This window comes from Bombina bombina, chromosome 7 (assembly GCF_027579735.1).
Source record: "Bombina bombina isolate aBomBom1 chromosome 7, aBomBom1.pri, whole genome shotgun sequence".
NCBI lineage: Eukaryota > Metazoa > Chordata > Amphibia > Anura > Bombinatoridae > Bombina > Bombina bombina.
Window position 1 is genome coordinate 225,618,180 of NC_069505.1, and position 25,242 is coordinate 225,643,421.

Consider the following 25,242-nt stretch of genomic DNA (forward strand, 5'->3'; position numbering starts at 1 on the left):
GCTAAAGGGAAAGAGGATAAAATAAATAATAAAAGTATATTGCAAAATTTTAGTACATATAAAAAGTAAGATGATAAGAAACAGAGAATATGGATATTGTCTATAGTGGTGGAAGCCTCATTAATACTTTTCACCACTTTATTATATTGCTTATAAAGAAACAGAGGGCCACATTCAAACAATATTCTAAAACAACAATAAAACATGGTTTTATGTGGATAAATACAAATTTAAAGTAAAAATTAGCATGCAATTCTAAACAACGTTCCAGTTTACTTGTATTATTATATTTGCTTTATTCTCCTGGTATCCTTTGCTGGGCAGACAACAACCTCAGAGCACACAGAATAGGACAGTAATGATGCGTACAGTAACCTTCTCATTGGCTGATTTTGAGAAATCAATTTGAGGACGGCTGAAGGAGTTTCTAGGGGAACTTTACAAGTAATTGTTTTTTTTTATTTTGTAACTGCAAGATTGAGGCTGTGGGTATTTTACATAAAATGGAAAATTCAAGAACAAGGGGTCATGAGCTCAAGCTAAAGGGTAGTAGATTCAGGAGTAATTTGAGGAAGCTTCTTTACAGAAAGAGTGATTGATTTATGGAATAAACTTCCTCAAGAGGTAGTAGCAACAAACACTGTGGGGGACTTTAAAAATGCATGGGACAAGCATAGGGCTATCTTACGAACTAGATAAGTTTATACTGTTAGGTAAGGTGGGGCAGACTTGCTGGGCCTATGGCTCTTATCTGCCGTCAATATCTATGTTTCTATGTTTCTATCTATTAATTAACAACTCAATAAAACATTAAAACAACAAACGTTATATTTATTTCATGTTTTTTGTCCTTAAAGGAACACTGAACCCAAATTCTTTCTTTTGTGATTCATATAGAGCAAGCAATGTTAAGCAACTTTCTAATTTACTCCTATTATCAATTTTTCTTCTTTCTCTTGCTTTCTTTATTTGAAAAAGAAGATATCTAAGCTAAGGAGCCAGCCAATTTGTGGTTCAGACCCATGGACAGCATTTGTTTATTGGTGCTGTCCAATCAGCAAGGACAACCCAGGTTGTTCACCAAAAATGGGCCGGCATCTAAACTTAAATTCTTGCTTTTCAAATAAAGATACCAAGAGAATAAAGAAAATGTGACAATAGGAGTAAATTAGAAAGATGCTTAAAATTGCATGCTCTATCTGAATCATGAAAGAAAAAAATTGAGTACAGTGTCCCTTTAAGAAAACATTATCCTTTTTTACGGCACAATTGAAATAAAAGTAACTGTATCCTGAAAATGGATTCACCATTGGTCAAGCAGTTTCAGTTCTGGCTTAGTTGAGCGAACCTTGGCATTTCTGTTATGACTTGTTACTATTCTCTGTTACTATCTATTAGATGAACACATAGAAATAAATAAAAAAAATCACAGTGAACAAAAACAGTTCTTTGCTACACTTAATTATATGAAAACTTAATAAAGAGTAATTTGCAAGAACCAGATGTGCTTATGTCATTATCGTTGCTTATTTTGGAACCTTCTTCTGCTGCAGGCCTCTTAAGAAACAAAATATACACAATACAGCACGTTGAGAGACTCGGCTGCTAGACATATACATGGCTAAACTTCAAGTTAAAGGCTAAGTGAGTAATGAAAATTGACAATATAGTGTTTATTGAGATGTCTATCCACCTGTTAGAATTCTTAGAAAACACAGTGAAATTATGTCATAACATAGTTGAAGAGAATACTGCAATATGCACGGGCACAATCGTTTCAAGGCAATGACTTCTGAAGTGTGACAAGTCTATAAAGGGAGTTACTTTATTTTTGCTATGCAGCTGTTATAATATGCAACACTTATCCAGTGCAATAAGGGACGGAAAAGTGACTCTTTCCATGTTCTGTAAGCAAGCGTCCATATAAAACTGGTGCAGCTCCAAAAGTGTGCACTTTGTCTGTATCACTCAGAAAATACCCAGCCCCACTTGGTGATATGGAACAGAGATCATTAAAGTGTGATGAGGAAAAGCCCTGGTTAAACACAGCTCAGAAGTGAATGGGACTTATCATTAAAAAGAATTAAACAAATTTGACAATAAAAGTAAATTGGAAAGTTGTTTTAAATTGCATGCTCTGTCTGAATCTGGAAGGAAATATTTTTTTTTTATTCCTGCTTATTGCATAGTATTAAATATTGCTTTAAAACCCTTCCTTCCAGACTACAAATTTTATCCAGAAATGTATTACAGAAAAATATTTGAGAATTATACTGTGTAGCATAAAAACACTATTATAAAACAAATATCTCACTTTCGGACAGATTACGAGTGGCGCTAACTGTTGCGCACAAGTGATATCGGATTTATCATGCATGTTTGCACGTGTTGGGAGTAGCGTTGGGAGTTGAAAGTAAACACGATCCTTCAAGTGCAATTGAAGTTAGCATGCGTCGAGTTAGCGCAACCTCAGAGCTCTGGTTAACTGTTACGCTCAAATAAAAAGTGTCACAAAACTCCTCAAAATTACATGTAAAAGTGCAGTTACACTTATAAAAACAGCATCTAATAAAAATGAATAAATAAAAATATTGCACAAAAAAGTTATAAGGGTTCAAAGATGTGAGTTCTCAGGTCTTAGAAAATAAGGCCGCAAAGGGCTTTAACATAAAGATACTTACATATACATGTCTAAATATGTACATGTATATATATATACTGTATATATATATATATATATATATATATATATATATATACTGTATATGTGTGTCTATATATGTATACATATGTATTTAAGTATTTATATGTGTATATATCTATTTACAGACATATAAACACATATATATATATTGTGTCGTTTTGGGGATCAAACCATCCCTTTCATCAGACCAAACAAAAGTGAAAAATACTGTATGCCTATATAGGCCCATGGCCCCTCCCCACGGAAGTGACATGAAAGAACATGTGATAATCACCATAGTAACATTAATTACAGAGTTGGCTGTTACCTATTGGAAGTATGAACAAATACGGAAGTGCATTTGCACTGGTTCCGTAACGGAGGAAACACTGAACGTAACTGTCTATAGCCTGTCAGCTCTACATTAGATTTAACGTTAATCAGTATGACATGAACTGCATCATACCAACACATATGGCTAAACGTTCGTTTTGAGAGTACAGGAGACACTATGAGCAATGATTTTTAATGTATAATAAAGATCATGTTAAATGTACAAATGTATATATGCACACAGTGAATATTATGATATATTATGGAGTAATATTGCTACCCAATATCTACATTATGTATCAAACATATGCATTTATAATATTTGTTGATACCTCATAACCATCACAGTCACACATCATATTTTATTTGATGATTCACTTTTTTTGTATTATGCATTTATGTACTTCATTGAGTACTCTGTAATTAATGTTACTATGGTGATTATCACATGTTCTTTCATGTCACTTCCGGGGGGAGGGGCCATGGGCCTATATAGGCACACATTATTTTTCACTTTTGTTTGGTCTGATGAAGGGAACAGTTTGATCCCCGAAACATCACAATAAAAGCATGTTTTGTTTTTCAAAGTCCAGTGAGTGTGGATCTACTTTTTACTATATATATTTTTATATATATATATATATATATATATATATATATATATATATGTGTGTGTGTGTGTGTGTGTGCATTGGAGACCTTTGCAGTCAAGTAGATGAAAACATATGTATGCAATATTACATTTTATTAAAGAGTTTAACTATGTCTGTACTGTAATTAGTTCACATTCCACAGTTCTTCACATAGGGGAATATGTTCTATGTATTTATAAATAGATATTCCTATATATAGCTGTATATATCTATACCTATATATAATCATGTATATATTTAGGTATATATATATATTGTACCAAAATACCATAAGATATAAGTAGAAATATGTATTTATTAATAAATAGAACATATTCTGCTTTGTGAAGAACATTGGAATGTGAAATATTCATATTTTCTTGTCGGGTTAGCACACTTGAGAATATGCGTTGGGGTACTAGCACGCAAGTAGGCTGTTAGGGGTTTTTTTCCACTTTTTTGGCTACATTGACTTATATGGGGGAATAGGTTAAAGGGACACTAAAACCCACTTTTTTTTCTTTTATGATTCAGATAGAGCATGTGCTTTTAAACAACTTTCCATTTGAATTCTATGATCTAATTTGTTTTGTTCTCTTGGCGTCCTTTGTTGAAAATGATACCTAGGTAGGCTCAGGAGCTGCTGATTGGTTGCAGCACATATATGCTTCATGTTATTGGCTCACCTAGTGCGTTAGCTAGCTCCCAGCAGTGCATTGCTGCTTTATCAACAAAGGATACTAAGATAATGAAGTAAATTAGATAATAGAAGTGAATTGAAAAGTTGTTTAAAATCGCAATCTCTATCTGAATCATGAAAAAAACAGTTGTGTTTCATGACCCTTTAACGCGCTCTCAATATTACAAATTCATCTTTTTGCGCTCATCAGGTTAGTGTACGAGAGAAAATGTTTTACTTTCATCTTGTAATACGCGCACTACCCGACGTGTGTAAAAAGCTTCATTCTAGCAGTGTTAGTGCTCGAGTGGGAGCTCCACTTGTAAACTGGCCCATAATGTCTAACAATAAGAGATTCTCTGCACAAGGCTTTCTGTACTCTTAGCTTTTTTTATGTATAACCCCCCCTTACACACACTCTTTGATATTAATGTCCTAAAACTATTGCTTTGAGGAATATTTTTTTACTCTTAAAGTAAAAAAAAAGTCTATAGAGACCTAGTTAAGAAACCTTATTTGCCACTCTTCTAAATAAAATATGCAAATCTGTAATACTTTATTTATAGAGCTGAAGGTTCAGCGATTGAGACAATAAGTAATTGGGTTTCAGAAGAAAGAAATCCTATGAGGTGATTTTGAGGGCAATTGAAAATTTGCATTACAGTTGTGTATTTGCCTGTTCTACATTGCTAGACTCTCATAAACAGATATTGTTATAACAAAAACCAAAGGGAAAAAAACAAAACACACAGTTGCATCACAATCTTTTTATACTATTCACTAGAAAACGCTAGTTCCTAAAATTAGATGTTCCAACAAAAAAAAAAGAACAGTTAACGGATATTAAAGGGACATTAAACACTAAATAAATGCTAGATAAAATGATGCATTCAAAGAAAAGATTTGTCTAAGAATAACATGTAGATGTATTTTTTGAAGTTTCATTAGTTGTTTAAATATTGACAAAATAAGTGTAAAGTTTTAGGGGTAGATTTAACAAGTTGCCGGGCGGACATGATTCGCTGTAGCAAATAATTGTCCGCTCGACCTCGCTAAATGCCAACAGCATATGCTGTCGGCATTTAACATTGCACGAGCATTTCTTGTGAAATGCTTGTACAATGCCGCCCCCTACTCACTGGTGGCAGGTTAAATTGCGGTGGTACTACAAGTTGAAAGTAAATGTGATCACTTGAGTGCAATCGTGATTTACGCTAGAATTATTAACTCATCCTCAGAGCTGTGTTTAACTGTTTCCCAAAACAAAAAAAGAGTCACAAAACACATAAAATATACATTACAAAGTACAGTTACACTCATAATAACACCAAAAACACCAAAAAAATGCACACAAAATGTACTAGGTGTTAGAAAGAAAAAGACTTTAACATTGAGATACATACATATACATGTCTAAATATATATATATATATATATATACTGTATATTATTTTACTATTATTATTATTCTTTATTTATAAAGCACCAACAGATTCCGCAGCGCTGCCCATGGGTACAAGGATAAAAGTACAACGGAGAAACAATACAATAAAAGACAACATTTTACAGACAAATACAGGGAGAATTGAGAGCCCTATTCCAGTGGGAACTTACAATCTAGATGGGTAGGAGGATGGGGAACAGGAGGTGGGGACTGCATAGGTGAGAATGATATTAGTGAGGAGATAGATAAGGGCAGCTGTTAGTTAAGTGAAGTTAGTTTGTTAATAAGTTGGGTGATAAGCTTCACTGAACGAAAAGGTCTTTAGGGAACGTTTAAAGGAGGAGAGGTTAGGAACAAGTCTGACAGCACGAGGAAGTGCGATCCAGAGGGTTGGTGCCGCAAGAGAGAAGTCCTGTAGTCTAGCATGAGAGGAGGTGATGGTAGAGGAAGCAAGGAGCAGGTCATTGTTGGATCTTAGGGGCGGGCTGGAGTATATTTGTTAATGAGTGAGGACAGGTAGGGTGGGGCAGCATTGGTTGAATTTATATAGAATATATATATATATATATCAATATGTATTTAAATATGTATATGTGTATATATGTATTTACAGTCATGTATACACATATAAACACATAAATACATATGTACACATATATAGACATATATATATAAGTGCATTGGTGCCCATTGCAGTTAAGTACATGAAACATATTTATGCAATATTCATATGTAATAAAGTTTTAACTATGTCTTTATTGTAAATATTTCACATTCCGGTGCTGTGCACATAGCAGAATATGTTCTAAGTATTTCTAAATAGATATTCCTATATATATCTGTGTATATCTATACTTATATATAATTATATACTATATATATATATATATATATATATATAGTATATATGTATTTATGAATAAATATAACATATTGTTATATTTTCATGTCGGGTTAGCACAAATGGGAATACGCAATTGGGTTTGCACGAGAGTGTGTTTTTTACCCACTTTTTTTCTCCATTGACTTCTATGGGGGAATACGTGAACACTCAAACGATATTGTAAGTTCAGCTTAGCGTGAGCACTATAAATTTTTACTTTCAACTCGTAATACCAGTGCATCCCAATGCGCACAAAATGTTTACTTCTAGTGCAATTAGTGCTATAGCAGAAGCAATAAATAGCACTCCACTTGTAGTCTAGCCCTGTGTGTTTTCCACTGTCACTGCATCCTGCAGTCTTCAAAAATCATGCAACACTCTACACAGTGACTGCTTGATCAGTGCAGTCCATTTATATGTTTCAATAACTGACTTCAGTAAAGTAAATAAGACAACCATAATTAAAGGGAAATATAATCTACTGCTTGATAAATGGGGCCCTATATCTGAACAATGAAAACTTAATTTTGATTTTCATGTCTGTTCAAGAGGCTTTTTAAGGGTTGTGGCCCAGTACTGTCAAAATGCACAACATAATTACAGCTTTAAATGCTTTTAAAACATGTATTGTGTTTACAAATGTGGTGCCCATACAGATAGATAGTTAGATAGATAGATAGATAGATAGATAGATAGATAGATAGATAGATAGATAGATAGATAGATAGATAGACAGGCAGATAGAGAGATAGAGACAGACAGACAGACAGACAGACAGATAGATAGATAGATAGATAGATAGATAGATAGATAGATAGATAGATAGATAGATAGATAGATAGATATAGAGAGAGAGGTATATATATATATGAATATTAAATTAATTTCCCTTTAATGTGTAATAATGTGCAGGTGATGCTATCTAATAAAGGGCTAGATTACAAGTGGAGTGCAAACGATAATGCAGGGTGAGTTATATTGCGTTTTTGTGTGTTTGTGTATGTATGTATATATATATATATATATATATATATATATATATATATACAGGTATATATAAAGAGAAGTGCCTTGTCATTTAATATAGTTATCTAGATTGAAAATGATAAACACATGAAACATAATCAGCAATAAAAAATTATGGGTTTTTTTGTTTATTTTTGGGTGTTTCCTTTTTTATTTTTGTCTTCGCTGTCCATTAGTGTCCAGTACTGTGTCATAAAAAATAAAGATACTAATTATATATAAAAAAAAAACCATTTATGTAGAACAGTTTGCTAAGCATATATTTAAGAGTACATTGTGTTTTCATCTCACATTTTTTATTTTTCATTGAGCATTTTGATTTTCCATTCCTGGAATATGTTCACCAGTCCACAGCTGCAAGAGTGAAGAAGTAACTTAAAAATACTCAGTGTGTGTCAGGCTTTTTCTTCTGCTCATAAAGCCGACAGTCTGCTGGGACAGATGTGAAATAAGTCAGTGGTAAAGCTCTTGACCTCTTCTGAGGAAGATTTTATTATTCCGGAAAGAGACATAATTGCAGAGCATTAACAATTAGTGGTTCTGTGTCTACTTCTTTACACTTTATAATTACTTGTCATCATAGTTTCAAAAAACAAGTGTATGTGTTTTATTATTATTTTAACAAACCAAAACTTTTGTTACATTAAAACCACTCAATTCATTTTTTTTTTTTTTTTATTATTTTAGGGATACTGAGATGGGGACAAATTAAGAAATATAAGAATACTGAGGAGCAAAACATATATTTGAGGAGCAATGTAATGATTTCTATTTAGAGGTGTATACAAAAGAATCCAAAAAGTCAATAGCCAAAACAAGAATTTTAGGAGCAATGATTCTTGGCAAAGAATATCATGCATCAGGTAAGCTCTTGTGCCATTTATGAGCATGACACAGCAGGTGATTGTCAGATATGTAAATATGCTGCTTTTTATTTGCTCAATTGCTGCATCCTCAGAAATTGCAATGCATCCTTCTAGGGAACTCAATCTTTACTATGCTTTCAACCCCTTTAGATTAATTAAACACATAGTGCCCCATTTAAAAAGGTGCAGGCAAACAATGCTAACAGGGAGGGAACCTGTCTGCCTGCATTCACAGCTGCAGCATTCACTAGTGAAGGTTAAGATTGCACGAGAACTCTTTTATGCAATCCCGGCCAATGCTCTTGAGCAACCGATCATGGAAAGCACAGGTTGTGAATAACCCTGGTTGGATAGATCCTGGATGATTTTACTCCAACACTTGGCGGAGAATTTTGAAAGTAGCACAGTTTGTTATACCAACATACACTATATAGTCAAAAGTATATGGAGAACCCTACTAATTACTTAATTCAGGTGGTTCAGCCACACCTATTGCTAACAGGTGCATAAACTTAGACAACTAGATGCTTCCAACGTTGTGGCAACAGTTTGGGGAAGGCCCTGTTTCAGCATGACTTCTGTGCATAAAGCAAGGTCAATGAAGGAACTTGAGTGGCCTGCACAGAGCCCTATCTCAACTCAATGGATCAATTAGAATGCCAATTAGATTCTCAGATATTCTCATCCAACATCAATGCCTTACCTTACAAATACTCTTTTAGTTAAATGGGGAAAAAATCCAACAGACACAAAATTCTTGTAGAAAGTCTTCCCAGAAGAGTGGTGACTGAGAGGCCCGCTCCATATTATTATCCATGGTTTGGAATGGGATGCCCAACAAGCTCATATAGGTGTGATGGTCAGGTGTCTGCATACTTTTGGCCACATAATGTATAAGCTTAATAGCTATTGAAGTTACTGTGGTATATAAAAATGAATCTGTTGTAAACATTTGCTGAATACCCCCTGGTGCATGGTACTTTGTGTTCTGGACTAAAGTGCATCTGCAACCTAGCAAAGTGTCAGCTGGACATAAGTTCTCCTTGGTTACTGTTTGTATCTTATTAATTATTGTTCTTGTTTGTCTGTTGGTTATCTGTTCACTTATTATATGTGTCAAATAGCTAGATTATAATTTGAGTTGATATTTTATAAAATTCTGTTTCATAATGATGATAGAAAGATAGATAAACAGATAAATGTATAGATATAAATGTAGACAGATAGATAGATGATAGATAGATAGATGGATAGATAGACTTTGCTATGCATGCACATTATTGTATAGATGTGTATTAGAAAGACAGACAGACAAATAGACTTATGTATGGATACACTGATATATATTACAAGTTCCCACTCAAATATCAAAGAATCCTTAGATGATAAAGTATTAATGTGGATTACATGAATTGTAAATTCACTTTCAATATTTAAAATAACTGCAGCTACACAATAAGTGCTACCACACAACTCTGGTGTATAAATAATGTTTAATTTGAAAGAGAATAAGGTATGGCCCCAACAAACACAAAACCTTGTGATATTCAAATCTCTCTTTCTTTCATTCTTCTGATGTGACACTGTGCACGGTCATACCCGGTAATGTTCTGGAACTGCCCCCAAATTCTCTAGAGAGAGAGAAAAATACACTTCTGCCATGCCAAGGAACAACAAAGACTTGAACCACGTGCTGACCAAAGGAATAGGGGCAAGTAGCAAAAGAATACCAGCCTGCACGGAAATATACCCCCCTTACATGCTTCAAATAAAGAGCATTGCAAAACAGTAAAAGCCTCTTCTACTCAGATGCTGTTTCACCTCATTGCTCTCATTTTTTAACAGACTGAGTGCTGCTCTACTGAGAATATGATGTTAAGCCACTTTTCCTGTAGTGTTTTCAAAGTGGGCCTCTGAGAAAGGATTTGATACAATTCAGTGATTGAGGTAATACCTTTGTCCATTTGAGCAATAAATGACCCATTGAAATATAGCTTAGTTTGAAAGAATTTCAGTAAACAGTACTTTCCTTTTTAACTCGCTTCTCCCAGCAGATTACAGCCCTGCTTTGAAACTGCAATTCCATCACTAGAGAGGACATCTGTGAACAGACCTTTAATCAGTGTTAATTAAACAGAGCCCTATAGAATACTAGAGGTGAAACGCAAGTGACAAAATACATAACTCATTTTTCTAGGAGGCAAAACCCTATTATGAAAATGTCTTCGTAGACACTAAAATACTAAAGTTTCATGCAGATGCTATTATTGTAAATGAAACACTGTGCACTTTAGAAAGCAAACAGACAAATATTAGGGTCGGGCGAATGTGTTTAAAACATTTGAAAAATGAAACCATTTTTAACACATTTGCTCATTTGTTTCGAATTTCAAATGTTTGTACAACATTCTGACATTCGTTTAATGTAATAGTATTTCTATTGCTCTCTTTAAATGTAATATTTGAATTATGCAACATTCAAAATAGAAGCATTTGAATTGATCTATTTGTATCTATTATGTATCAATTTACTAAATCCAATAACACATGAGTTATTGAACTTTGGAATATTACTTTTTAAATCAAGTGTTTCATTCAAATTTTTGTATGTGGATATTCAATCTAATTATGAACAATCAAAAACCAAAGTGGCATTTGAAATTCGGAAATAACATTCATTTAATGAATTTTAAGGTGTTTTCGTCCTTATCAACATTAGTTTATCTAAAATGAATGTCCACGGGATGAATTGTACTATTGACACTTTTGCCCATCCCTAGTATATAGCAATAGATATAAATATAGACAGACAGATAGATAGATAGATAGATAGATAGACAGACTTAAATATAGACAAACAGATACAGTATATAAAGATAGGCAGAGAGTTGTAAATGTAATTCCCTGCTATTTATATATTCTGCTTTGCTGTTTGGCTATACTAAACAGTCTTAATACAAAATAATTTTATTTACCATCAGTGTGATAGTGTCATAGTTATTTAGAAAGTGACTTATAACATAATATAGTTAATCCAGTACAGTATTACTTAATATACACATTGCTGTGTTTGCCAGAATAAAAGGGCTAAACTTCAGATGAAGCTATTTAAATACTTCATAATTAGTTATAAGCGCAACTTATTGTAAATAGCCTGTCTTGACTTTCTTTTATCCCAGGATTCCATGCAGGAAAGCAGCCGAGCGATAATTCAGTATTATTGATGCTCCAGTGCACTAATCGCTTAAAGAGTAGCAAAGACCCTACGCTTGCTGCCACAAGGCTCCTACAGCCTCCTGGCTTGAGGCAAGCTCCCGACCCAGCAGCTTCCAGATGTCAAGAGTAATATCCAGGTCCTGATGCAGCTCTGTTCCAGTATGGTTTAACATCTGCTTCATCTGCTGGCATGCAACCTGCTGGCTACAACGAGTCTGCAGCAGAGATTCAAGGCGGTTCAGCATCCGTCTGAGGTTCCACTATAAGCAACCACGTTTGGATGCTATCAATTATTGCTGTCATTTCATCCTGTTCGGTGAATTACCTGCATCCAAGCAGCTCCTTAACAGTCATTAGGTTTATTGGCTAAGTGAAGGGTTTGTTCTTCACAGAGCACTGCATTTTTCTTCATCAATATGAGATTATTACAGCATAGTTCCAAACAACAGAGTTGGAGAGAGACAAGTGATTGCTTGGAAGAAGCAGGGTACAGGATAAATCCTTGCCTACCATATATGAAAAGAACACATTATGAAGAAGTCATGGGGTTAAGAAAAAAAATACCAATTTGCAAAATCCAAGTGTTTTCAAATGCAGAAATTTTGATTGCAGTATTAAAAGGACATGGAAGTCAAAATTAAAATTTCATGATTAGTACAGAGAGACCAATTGAAAAATAAATCTTTCAAAATTGTATCATCCATTGTTGACACTCAGCTAATTTCCTTGACAGCATACTGAAGTAGACTCAGGAGCATGCATGTGTTTAGAGCGCTATATGATAGCAGTGTTATGCTTACACAACAGTACTCACAGCACATGCGCAAGTGTGAGCCGCTCTCATTGGAAAATGCTACATTTAACCAAGGATACAAAGAGAGAGATGTACATTTGGTAGCAAATGTAAATTGGAATATTTTTTTAATTACATTCTCTTTTTGAGCCATACAATTATTTTGATTCCCATGTTCCTTTAAATACTGTATTTTTTTACTGCACCAACATATGGGTAGTAAATTAATATTTATTATGTGATCTCTGTTCACACTCAAATGCAACATTTTTATTACACAACAAGCCAAGAAAAGGAGGTTTCAATGGTGCATTTACTAGCATATTTAAATATCATTCTTTTTTCTAAATATGATAGATTTTTTAGATATATTATTCTGGGAGAACGTACATGCGTACGTCAAGAATACAATGCACAGACCTAATGGTGGCCACACAAAAAATATTGACACTTTGGGACCAATTTGGACATTTCCACTTAGGGGTGTACTCACTTTTGTTGCCAATGGTTTAGACATTAATGGCTGTGTGTTGAGTTATTTTGAGGGGACAGCAAATTTACACTGTTATATGGGCTGTACACTCACTACTTTACATTGTAGCAAAGTGTCATTTCTTCAGTGTTGTCACATGAAAAGATATAATAAAATATTTACAAAAATGTGAGGGGTGTACTCACATTTGTGGGATACTGTATATGTATATATATCTAACACAGAGATAGAATAGATACATAGAACATTTTCCCCTATGTGGAGAACATTGGAATGTAAACTTTTTACAGTAAATACACGGTAAAACACATGATTAAATAATACAATATATTTTAAGTGTTTTTTCATGTTTTCAGGACACTTTGTTCAGCTTTTTGTGCTGTAGCTGTGACTAAAATTCCTCATAGTCCCTTTAAGAGTTCAAAAATTAGCTTCTTAAATAAATATCTAAGAATGTACTGAGACAATATACTTAATAATTTGTTTATTTGTTACAAATCCAAATAACTACTTAAATATCAAAGTTTAGCAAAAATAGATGGCTGTATAACATTTGATAGTCTATTCTAACCAATATATAGCTGCATTGCTGCATATCTACAACAACACAGGGCTGAAAAAGGGAAGTCGTATTTCGTATATATATATATATATATATATATATATATATATATATATATATATAATAAATTTCAATAATTTTGTTTGCCTCTACCAAGTAAGATCATAACAAAACTAGAATAAAATGAACATTAACATTTCTGTAAAATATAATTTTCCCCCTTTGCTGGAAAACCTAAAAAAACTAAAATAGCTTTTTTTTTAAAAAAAACGACCCTGCGGAGTGGAGCATTATCTCAATATGCTAAGGACAGCGCATGTTCAATCATGTACAAGAGCCGTTAATGCAGAATAGTGTATGCTAGAAACAGTTGGCCAGGCACTCTACATGATACCAACTGCTCTAAATTGTTTTTTTACACATCCTACAAAAACCACCTAGTGAAGACAGTATGAAAGAATTTAGGTAAACTACTACCAATTACAATAAGTAGCAAAAGCTACACAATTGCCTTCTTACTGTGACCCAATGGAAAGTAAACGAGACAGAATGTACCACCAACCTAATGATAATCATTTCAAGGAAGTGTAACAGCCAGGGGGTAACATTTAAAGTTACTTTTTCTGTCATCTTCGTGCCAGAGACTCACTGGGGGTGTCCCAAATAAATCACTGTGCTAGAATAATGTGAAAGAAGCTTAGATGCTGCGCTTTCTACATTTATTCAGATATTTCTTGTGCTGACTCTACCAGTAAACACAGAGTAAAACATTACAAGCTGAAATACAATACACCATGCAGCCTACACCATCGCTTTTAAAAAGTGACAGAAATGTTTGAGTTGTTATTCTATTTACAATTACGTATGTATTATTTTTTTACTTTAAAGAATTGTGAAATACATTGCATCTCTTGAAACCTAAATAGCTGCCATTTCACTCTCCAGCAGTAAAAGAAAGCTGTTCTTTCCCCATATAGATTAGTAGTTACAGAAAGGTGATCACAAATGGAAAAAATTAGTAGTATGCTTATAATTGCATAATTACTTTATTAACTAACTAATTAATTAATTAATTAATTAATCTGGTGTCTTTGAATTAGTTATCCTTTCCAAATAACTAAAATAATAAGCTAAATCTTTATCATTTTACCAAACTAATTTTCTCTTCATTACTCTTTCTAAATAGTTAGCCATAGTTATATGACGTAGACAGACACAAAGAAAGGCAGGCAAAATGGTAGATAGAAAAAAAGAAAGAAAGAAAGATGATAGATACATTGATAGATAGATGATAGATAGATAGATAGATAGATAGATAGATATACATTAAGGGGCTTAGTAAACAGGATGCTTTAAGTATTTTTCAGAAAAAGAGCAATACCAGAACAAGAGGTCATGATCTCATGTTAAAGGGTAGTAGGTTCACAGAAAAGGATGGTCGATTCATGGTATAAACTTCCATTAGAGGTGGTAAGGACAAAAACTATGGGTGACTTCAAGAAAGCTTGGTATAAGCATAGGTTTATTTTATGATCTAAATAAATTTATAAACATAGACATTTTGAGCAGACTTGCTGGGTCTATGGTTCTTATTTGCTGTTAAAATCTATGTTTCCATTTAATTCAGAGGCTTATGATTTCAACTAGAGTGTATGAGCATGTTATGGAAATGCATACTGTACCCTAAGTCCATCCTTTAGACATTATTTGAGAAAATAAATAAATAAACATAAAAACATATTCAACTAAAAAAGAGAACGTTTGTATCCTTTTTCAGGATAATGCATCAAGCTCTCCAGCAGAGAACCCATCTTCCTGCACAGGCTCTGTGAGATGCAGTATCTCTTGGTGAATTGTACGATTGCACAAGACCTCTCTTGCGCTATCCCTGTCAATCACCTGAAATGACCGAGTTCGGAGGAATGTATCTCTGCCTCCTCTAGGGTGTTGAAGATAGTAAGAAGCAGAAACTGATTTTAGATTTGTGGCTTAGGCCTCCTTATGTGAACCTGCATTGCAATGTGTCAAAAGCTGTGAAAGCAGATTAATAAACTCTCCCTTTTAGATTGCTTTAAATCAGGGATATCAAGCTCAATGTATCTGGGGGCCACTGGTCAAGTGTTCTTCTCCCATGGGGGCAATTGAACAGAGTGAGTACTCTGGAACTGGCTATACTAGAAACTGGAAGGGACTTTTACCCAAGTAGTAGTGCATGATGGGAGTTGTAGTCCTCAATAGACAGACACAGTGTATATTTTATCTTGTGAGTGATCATTCTGGAACTGAATAACAAAGTGACATTTATACAAGCAGGGCATAATGTGAGTCTACACTGGACAATGCTTGTCTTTACCTTGTGAGTGATTATATAGAACATCAACTTGTTACACCTCTTAGAACCCTTAAAAAACAGGTGGGGCCAAATTAATTATTTACCTGATAAACAAGGGAGGGCAGATTAAACTATCTTGAGCGCCACATATGGCCCCAGGGCCCGTACTTTGAGACCATTGCTTTAAATGAATTACATCACATAAAATATGACTAATGCTTTTATTAATACATTTCAAATTATATGTATCCATATACCTTGTATGTGTGCGCATACAACAGAATTCTATGGGTGCATTATTTTTATTTTAAATCTTAGCACACTCCTTTTTGTATTTTTGATGGAATACAAGAAACAGAAAATGTTGCTGTAGTAAACCTTTTTTTCATCCTTTCCAAAAAATTAGCCAAAATATAAAACTTTCTATTAAAGAGAATAAATACTAAGGATACATTTTTACTACTTGCTGGCAGCTAGCACAATTTAAAGATCAGATAACCCAAAGGGTCAGCATATTTTTCTTGTTTGCAGAATCTCTGCATTACGCCCCCTCTTTGCTGGGCACTAGTATAATGAGAAACATTTTATTATATTATAGTTTCCAAACTCTTTGAAGCCTTTGAGTGCTTGATAAAATCATTTTCCAAGGCTAATGAAGACAGAAACTATGCTGTAACAATATTACATTTGTTTTCTCTTGTGATCTCACAAAGTGAGCAATCTGTCAAGAACAGGTTATGTGAAATAACATCTTGCAGAGGAATTTCCGCTGACATTCATTCTCTCTCATTGCCGACCCAGACATCTACCTGCTGGTTTACAAATTGCCCTGTCTCAACTCAAAAACTCAACTAGCTGCTTCAATCCCGTGCAACATTAAGGGATTGCCAATTTATTTAAAATGTTTCAATAGTGAATAGGTGACTACGAGAACAGTATTTTATATAGGTATTACTTATAGCTATAATTGTTGTTAATGTCATTCCAGGTTCACACATGGCACATATAATAAAACCTACAAAAAAAACAAAGAACTAAGGGCTAGATTACAATTTGAGCATAAAATATCGCTTCAGCAAGTGAGGTGCAATGCAAACGTAACCTTGTGTTACCATTGCACGGAAGCATTGCGCTCACGAGAGCGCACTTCCATAGGCTCCAATGGGAGCCTTGTTCTCATGCCGTGAGACACAGCATGAGAACTATGCAGCGAAGGGGGTAAGTTGTGCAGCGATGGGCAGCCATTTTAAATATATATATGTATATAAGCATAGACCGCCATTTTGTTCCAAACACCCCACAGCCACCAACTTTAGCCCCTTATAACTTCTTTGTGCAGTTACTTTATTAAAAACTAAAGATGCTACTAAATTTATTTTTTAATAAAGATTACTACACTGAAGTTTGGAGGCAATTGGGTGATATTTAGAATGTTGACCAGAGGTTTAACCTCTGGTTAATTTTCTGAGTGCTAATTGCTATCACAAGCTCATGGTAGCAGAAACCAGCCACTTTTAATGGCTGGTTACTTATTGGGTGCCCACAAGCCGCAAATGTGCCTGTTTGCGGGTGCGCAATAAATTAGCGATCCGCTTGTAATCTAGCCCTAAGTTTGTTATCATTACTGTGAAATATATAGAAAGTTCAAAATGAAATGTGCATGGGTGAGCTTAAATGTGAAATAGAAGCATTTTTGCAATCAATTTTCATTAGCAAAAATGCTTCTAGTAAATGTAATTACTGTTTTTCTGCAGCATACGCACATATCCTGTGAGGTCTGTATTTAAACACCATGCCTGCTCAGAGAGGTGGCTAGGGTTTATATTGCTTCCAAAGACACCATTTGTGTCACACAAGCTACTGCTGACCCACTGAGAAGGTGTGGTATGAATAATAGTGCACGGGCCCTCGCAGCATATGTGCGTATGCCACAGATAAACAGGAACAACTTTTAAATGCTTTTATTTCAAATTGAAATGCACCCAAGCACATTTCATTTTTAACCTCACTATCCCTTTAAGCCAAACTTTTTCTAACCCACCAAGGGCCATTCAATTCTGAAAGAATAACCACTAAATCAATACAGAAATACAGAACCCTGATATTCATATGTGCTGCACAGTGATTGGTTGATATATTCAGGAGCTTGTTTTATATCTCTCCCTAATTGTTGAAGCAATTTGATATTCTTTCATGAGAACCAATTACATTATTCAATAAATACAGGGCATAAACTTAGATTCTTTTTTTATGAACTGATTTATTATCAGCTCCCTTCACTTCCCCCTGATGCTCTGTTGGTCCAGGGAGCTTCTGTGTCCGGAATCAACAGAACAAATTGGAACTGAATACTATTCTACCACTCTAAATAGGTGCAACATTGTCTATGGCAGTGACGAGGAACTGGTTAAATATACTGCCATCGCTTTAGTCACTGCAAATTATATTGGGCAAAAGCGTATAAGTGTGTCATTAAGAGTGGCAGCCTCTCCACTGACTGGCTGGGTGAGTGAACACATTACACAGACAGCATTGAGGAAATTAATTTTCTTCAATAAAGTGATTTTTAAGCCTCATATATTTCACAATCTAAACATATGTCACTATTTCATAAACAAAATAAATGGATTAAAATCATACATTACCAATATGCTGACACGTGCGGATATTTTAATTAGAAATGCTTAAGGTTGGGGATACTTGCGGTATTTGTTGAAGAGATGCAGGCACCATTTAATAGGGAGGAAGCAGTCAGGTATATCAGTCAACAGAATAGCGATAGCATTGATTCACGATTGCGTCTTCTAGAACAATCAAGCTACATTAACCCCAATAACAAATTGCTTTAAAAATGATACACAGTCGGAAGTATATACAGTAAAGATGACTATGGCAATCCCTTAAAACACTTTTTGTAAAATATCATTCTGTGGGAGTGTATTTCCTGAGAATAATATTTCTTCGTAAAAGGCCATATTCAAACACTGGAGATGTTTAAAAGCCCTATTTACATGGTTGTTCAATTACGTGTGCTGTGTTTCCTTCATGAGTTACTTACAGACGCTACATAAAAATAGCTGAGGACAGCACATGTCAGACGTGGTCTCAGATTTATGCGGATGAGGGAATGTGAAGAGATGCAATTTATTGTTTGCTCTTTTTTTTTATTTAAATGATCTTTAAATGCTCTGCCATTTTTTTTTAGAGACGCATCATTCTTTCTGAATAACATATAAGTAAATTAGCATCAAGGGTAACGACACAGTGACATTGTGAGTGTGACAAAAGTGACATTCTAATACAACAATGACACGCTCTTAATTGTTACATGTCATTTTGCATTACTGATCTTAGATTACTACCTGCAAAGGTGTTAAACACATGTAGGTAAAGTCTAATTCAATAGTTTAGCAAGCAGAGAAAGTCTGGAGAGCTAACTATGTGTCAGTCACATGTACTTGTCAATAACCAGCAGTTTCCAGCACAGTCACAGCTCATGAGCATGAATGTGCCTATGTGTTTAACCCCAATTGCAAGAGTTAAACAAATGGGGATAAATCACATTTCTTTTAAACATGTTTATCTAATGAAATGATTTATCTACCGAAAACCCCATAGATATGATCACTATCAGACTTTTCCAATGCTTTTTTTTTTTTTTTTTTTTTTTTTTTTTAAGCATTAATTGTGTTTTTATTTGAGTGTAGCTGTAATTGTGAATGTATTTATGTTGTGTTTAGTGCACCTTTTGTTTATTTATTTTTTTATATATATATTTTTTATTGGGTTATGTACAGCAAAAATCAAACAGCGAAAATCAAACAGAGGCACTTTTTTTTTTTTGTGTTCTTTTTTAACATTCAGATTGTGAGGACGATATTGCAAAGTGTCCAAAGCCGGGAGATGACAGAGTCTCTCAACTTCTAATATAATCGAGCAAGCAGTCCATGTGAAAAGTTAGTCCATTCATCCCTGCAAAAGTCTTTGGCAACCCCGTAAAATACAATTCTGTGAAAAACATTTTACCCTTCGTTGCCTATGTTCTAAATACAAGACTGCTGCCTGGCTAGACCACATCCTTCACCAAAGGTTCATAATGCATAGGCCTCTTGTTTTACAGTATTAAACAGTATTCAACAAAAAGAAACATGTACAACAGAGAAAGAAAAAATTAAATTAAAAATAAAAATAAAAAAAGACAAATAAGATTACAATGTTAAATAATTGAACTTCGTGTACTCAGTTGTGAAAAGATATTTCCGTTATATCTACATAGAATTGTTCGGGGAAGCAATGTAGAGAAGTTATTATGGTTGTTATGCAATATATTTAACTAGTTGTGAGCATTGTGGGTCTGACTGGGCTTGTATTTATATAACTCCCACAGAAGTAACATGTCCTCAAAGAAGTCCAAACCCCCTGTCTGTAAGTAATGGAACCTTTCTAACGTTAAGTCCGAATTAACTAGTTTCCTCCAATCATTGACACAAGGTATTTTAGTGGTTTTCCAACATCTGGGTACCATTTGTTTTGCCGCATTTAACATTATGTGATACAGCTGTCTGCGGATTTTACATGCTATCTGGGGAGTGTTTTGGAGAAGGACCAGTTCCATGCTCGGGCTAAGTTGTGTGTTTAGTACAGAGTTGATTTCCTGAAAGATCTCTGACCAGAAATTTCTAATAGAAGCGCATTCCCACCAAATGTGGGTCATGTGGCCAAGTTGGCCACAGCCCCTCCAGCACATACCCGAACTTCCCTTAAATATGCGCTTGATTTTAGCTGGGGTCATGTACCACCGCATGCAAATTTTTATGTTTGTTTCCTTGGCTCCCGAGGAGTGTGCTGAGTGTGCTAGGTTTTTAAATCTTGTGAGCCAAGTCCTATGTGATGTGGTTGTGCCCCTCTCTTTGTCCCACCCTAAAGTATACGATGGTAAATTAGAGAACCTGCTTTCTAATACTAATCTGTATAGAGTAGAAACTGACCTAAGAGCCTTTATGTCACTCAGGCAAGTCTGTTCAAACTTAGTAAGAGAGCGCGTGAGATCAGCTCTACGTTTGTGCGAAAATATGTAATGTCTCGCTTGGTGATAATTGAACCAGGATGCGAAGAAAGGTATTGATAATGAATCCATTTGTTGTTTTGATTTTAGCTTGTTGTTGTCTAATAGTGTGTGAATCTGTATTATAGAATCCAGGGGGTTATCTGAGTTCTTCTCTTGTTTGAGACCCGGGAGGAATTCAGGGTTATGTAACAAATTCGTGAGTGGAGAATATTTTGAGGAGATTTTTGGGTATGACTTAAGAATATATAGCCAATCTTTCCAAGTCTCGTTGGAGATCGAAGATTGGGAGACTATGGGGTTCTTTAAAGCATGAGGGTTCCAGCATTTGTTGCCTAAATGGATCGTATCTGCCATAAATGTTTCTATCTGCACCCAACCCTTCGATTGTTCTCCTTTATAGCTGCACCAATCTATAACCCGCTGGAGGGATATCGCCAGCTTGTAAGAATTTAGGTGAGGTACTCCAAGCCCCCCTTGCTCTGGTAATTTGTAGATCGTACTTTTGTTTATACGTGGCGGTCTGCGTCTCCAAATGTAGTCATTTATTATTTTTTGTAAAGTATCAATTTCTCTAGAGATATATTGGACTGGAACAGTCTGTAGGATGTATAGTGCCTTTGGCAGTAATACCATTTTTGCGGCTTGAATCCTGCCTAACCAAGAGATGTTCTTTAAAAGCCAGGAGGAGGTCAAGGAATGGAATTCATTGATCAGTTCCCCATAGTTGTACTTGCGTGTCAACTGTCTATCTGGAGTTAAATAAATTCCTAGGTATTTAAGACGATTACTTTGCACTTTTAAGGGACAAAGTGACCTAATTTCCTCCAGCATTTGCTGTGGAACCATGACTGGCAAGAATTCCGATTTCGCCATGTTGACTGAGAAGTTGGAAACTCTACCAAAAGAAGTGAGTTCCAACATAGCGTGCGTGATAGATCTAAGAGGGTCAGTCATCGTCAATAAGAGGTCGTCTGCGTATATGGCTGCTTTGTGCTGTCTGGGTCCTACCTGTATTCCCTTGATATGCAAGTTCTCCCTGAGTTTGATTGCTAGCGGTTCAAGTGACAATATGAATAGTAGGGGGGAAAGGGGGCATCCCTGCCTCGACCCGTTTCTTATTTCGAAGGCCTCTGAAAGAGTCCCATTTACCCTAACCCGAGCTGTTGGATTAGTATATAGGGCCATTATTTTGTGGATGAACTGGGTAGGAAAGCTAAACCGTCGTAGAGTCATTTGTAAGTAAGTCCAGTCAAGTCTGTCAAAAGCCTTTTCGGCGTCGGTCGAAAGAAAGAGGGCTGGTGTTTTAGTCTTGGAGACAAGGTCTATGAGATTTAGTACTTTTACGGTATTATCTTTCGCCTCCCTATTGGGCACGAAACCCGCCTGGTCTTGGTGAATTAATTGTGGAAGGATTTGGTTTATACGGGAGGCTAGAATTTTTGCGTACAATTTCAAGTCAGTATTAAGTAGGGAAATTGGTCTAAAATTGGCCGGTTTGTCAGGTACTTTGCCCGGTTTTTTTAGAACTGAAATATATGCCTGTAACATGGTGTCGGGGAAGTTGGAACCCTCTGCAATATGGTTGAATAGGGAGGTTAGGTGTGGGGCAAGGTATTTTGAAAATGTTTTGTAATATAGGCCTGAAAATCCGTCCGGGCCTGGAGCTTTATTTGATTTTAGAGTGTGTATAGCATCTGTTACTTCTTTTATATTGAAGGGTTTGTCTAGGATCTCCATTTGTTCTTTGCTTATTTGTGGTACTTGTATGTCTGTGAGATATTGTTGGCAAATGTGGCTATGTGCTGCGTCTACCCTGTCTGGGAAAAGATTATAAAGTTTATGATAGAAGGTTTTAAATATCTCAGCGATTTTATGGGTGTCCTCAACGTGTTTTCCTGACTCACTTTTTATTGAGTGTATATAGGTGCGTTGTTGCCTTTTTTTCAAGGTTCTCGCCAGCCATTTACCGGGTTTATTTCCTTCTCTGTAAAAAGTCTGCTGAAAGGACAAAAGTTGTCTTTGGGCATTTATCTGGAGTAATCTATTCAATTGGTCGCGTTTGGAGGTGAGTCTCTCTAGTAAAAGATTATTATCTGGGGATTGCTTATGTGAGTAATCTAGATCAGCTATTTCTTTAGCTATAGAGGTAAATTCTTCCCGTCTCTTTTTTATTATGTAAGCTTTGGATTTAATAAATTCTCCCCTTACTGTGCTTTTATGGGCCTCCCACAACGTTGTGGGATGTATATCAGGGGTATTGTTTGTGATAAAGTAGGATTTAATATGATTAGCAATGTTCTTAACCTGTTTTTTCCCCTTGAGTAAAGATTCATCTAATTTCCATTGATAGGATCTGAGCGGAGCTGAGGGCCAGGCAATATTGCAGCATACCAGTGAGTGGTCTGACCAGGAGGTATGGCTGATCCCAGCCGCTTTTAAGTAAGAGAAAGTTAGATGGTCTACAAATATGTAATCCAACCTAGAATAACATTTATTTGGATTCGAAAAGAATGTGAAATCTCTTTTCTGGGGGTTCAGGTATCTCCAGGTATCATGGATCCCTAAGAGTTTAAGATTTTGCCATATGTTTTGCAAATTTGGGATTTTCATTCTAGTAGTCGGATTGGAGCAGTCTATCTGAGGGTTTAGTGGTACGTTAAGGTCTCCTGCTATAATCAGAGAGCCCTTGGCCTGGGAAAGGATAGAATTAGTGATGGTGTTTATGAATTTGCTTTGGAATCTATTAGGGGCGTATAAATTTACTAAGGTGACGGGTTTACCAAAGAGGAGGCCTGTGACGCATAAATATCTACCCTCTTTGTCATGATCTATTTGAATCTTACTAAAGGCAATTGACTTGTGAATTAGAATGCTTACTCCATTAATTTTTTTGGTGGGATGGGAGCTATGAAAATGCTGTGGGTAGTTAGAGGAAAAAAACTTAGGTATATGTTTAGTTTTAAAATGTGTCTCCTGTAGCAGGAGTATCTGACCTCCTTTCTTGTGCAGGTCTAATAAAGCCATTCTACGCTTATTCGGACAATTTAGCCCTTTTGTGTTCTGGGATATAATAGTAAAATCTTGTGGTGTGTCCCTACTCATTATAACGACTTTTATACAGTGTTACCCCATACCAAGTATTCATCTCTACATGCTTTCCCCTGTTACACTCCGAGTACATTTGCTTATTCATGTGGCCCATGTCATTAACATTGAAGAAATAGAAAATTACAAAAAAACAATTAATAAAACATTTTACTCCTTCCTTAACCGAAAGGAGAGTGTACAACATCTAAACTAAGGGAGAATATATTCCCCAACTGGCTGAGAGCGATTATATTGCATCAGTTTAATTTTTTAACAGGGAGTTGAGTACCATTAAGTGAGATACTATGCGGGCAAGTGACCCACTAACTTTAACTAAATGAAAGCATAAGTCATTACAGACAAAGAACAACAAGAAATATCAATATAACATGAAATAAATATACTAACTTTTATAAATTTTAACTGAGAGTGGGAGGAAGCTCTAACTCTGAGCTCCCTAGTTCCCACTGTCTAACTTTGTTTCAGTTACCATAGTCCAGCGGTTGTCTCTGGGAAGTCTCATTGTAAAGTTTCCTATGAGGGAAATCAAAGACAGCAACAAACATATATCACTGTAAATTAATACATGAGAGAGATAAAGAGCTCAAAAGGATACAGCCCCACTGGCTCAGGATCATCCCTTCTCTGGCAGAAGATTTTGACCACCTATGTTCTGTCTTCTTGTTTTCCTCTGTTGCACCTGTTGCCATTCTTGCCTCTGGGGGAGAGGGTCTCTATTGGATCCTAGACTGTGTTGATTTTGTGCATCTTTTGCCTCCTCCATCTCTGGCGGGGATAAATCTAGGGCCTTGCAGATCTGTTTGACTTCTCCAGGTGCTGTGCAGGTATATCTTTTCCCTTGCCATAAGATGATTAAGTGAAAGGGGAACCCCCAACGGTATGGGATATTCCTCTTCCTAAGAAGCGAGGTGAAGGGTTTGAGTTCTTTTCGTTTGATGAGGGTTCTCTGCGACAGATCTGTGTAAAATTGAAGGTCTGCATTTTCGTATTTGACAGGTTGTCGTTCGCGGGCAAGCCTCATGAGTTCTTCTTTGACCTGGAAGTTTGTGACCCGCACAATCACGTCCCTGGGAGGTTGTGTATCCGAAGGCTTAGGGCGGAGTGCTCTATGAGCTCTGTCTAGG

General features: G+C 35.5%; 1 protein-coding gene across 1 annotated transcript in view; it reads right to left on the reverse strand.

The window, feature by feature from the left end:
• SOX6 (SRY-box transcription factor 6) overlaps positions 1-25,242 on the reverse strand; it is a 786,620-nt gene that overhangs the window by 108,715 nt on the left and 652,663 nt on the right. The gene's annotated exons all lie outside the window — the stretch shown is intronic.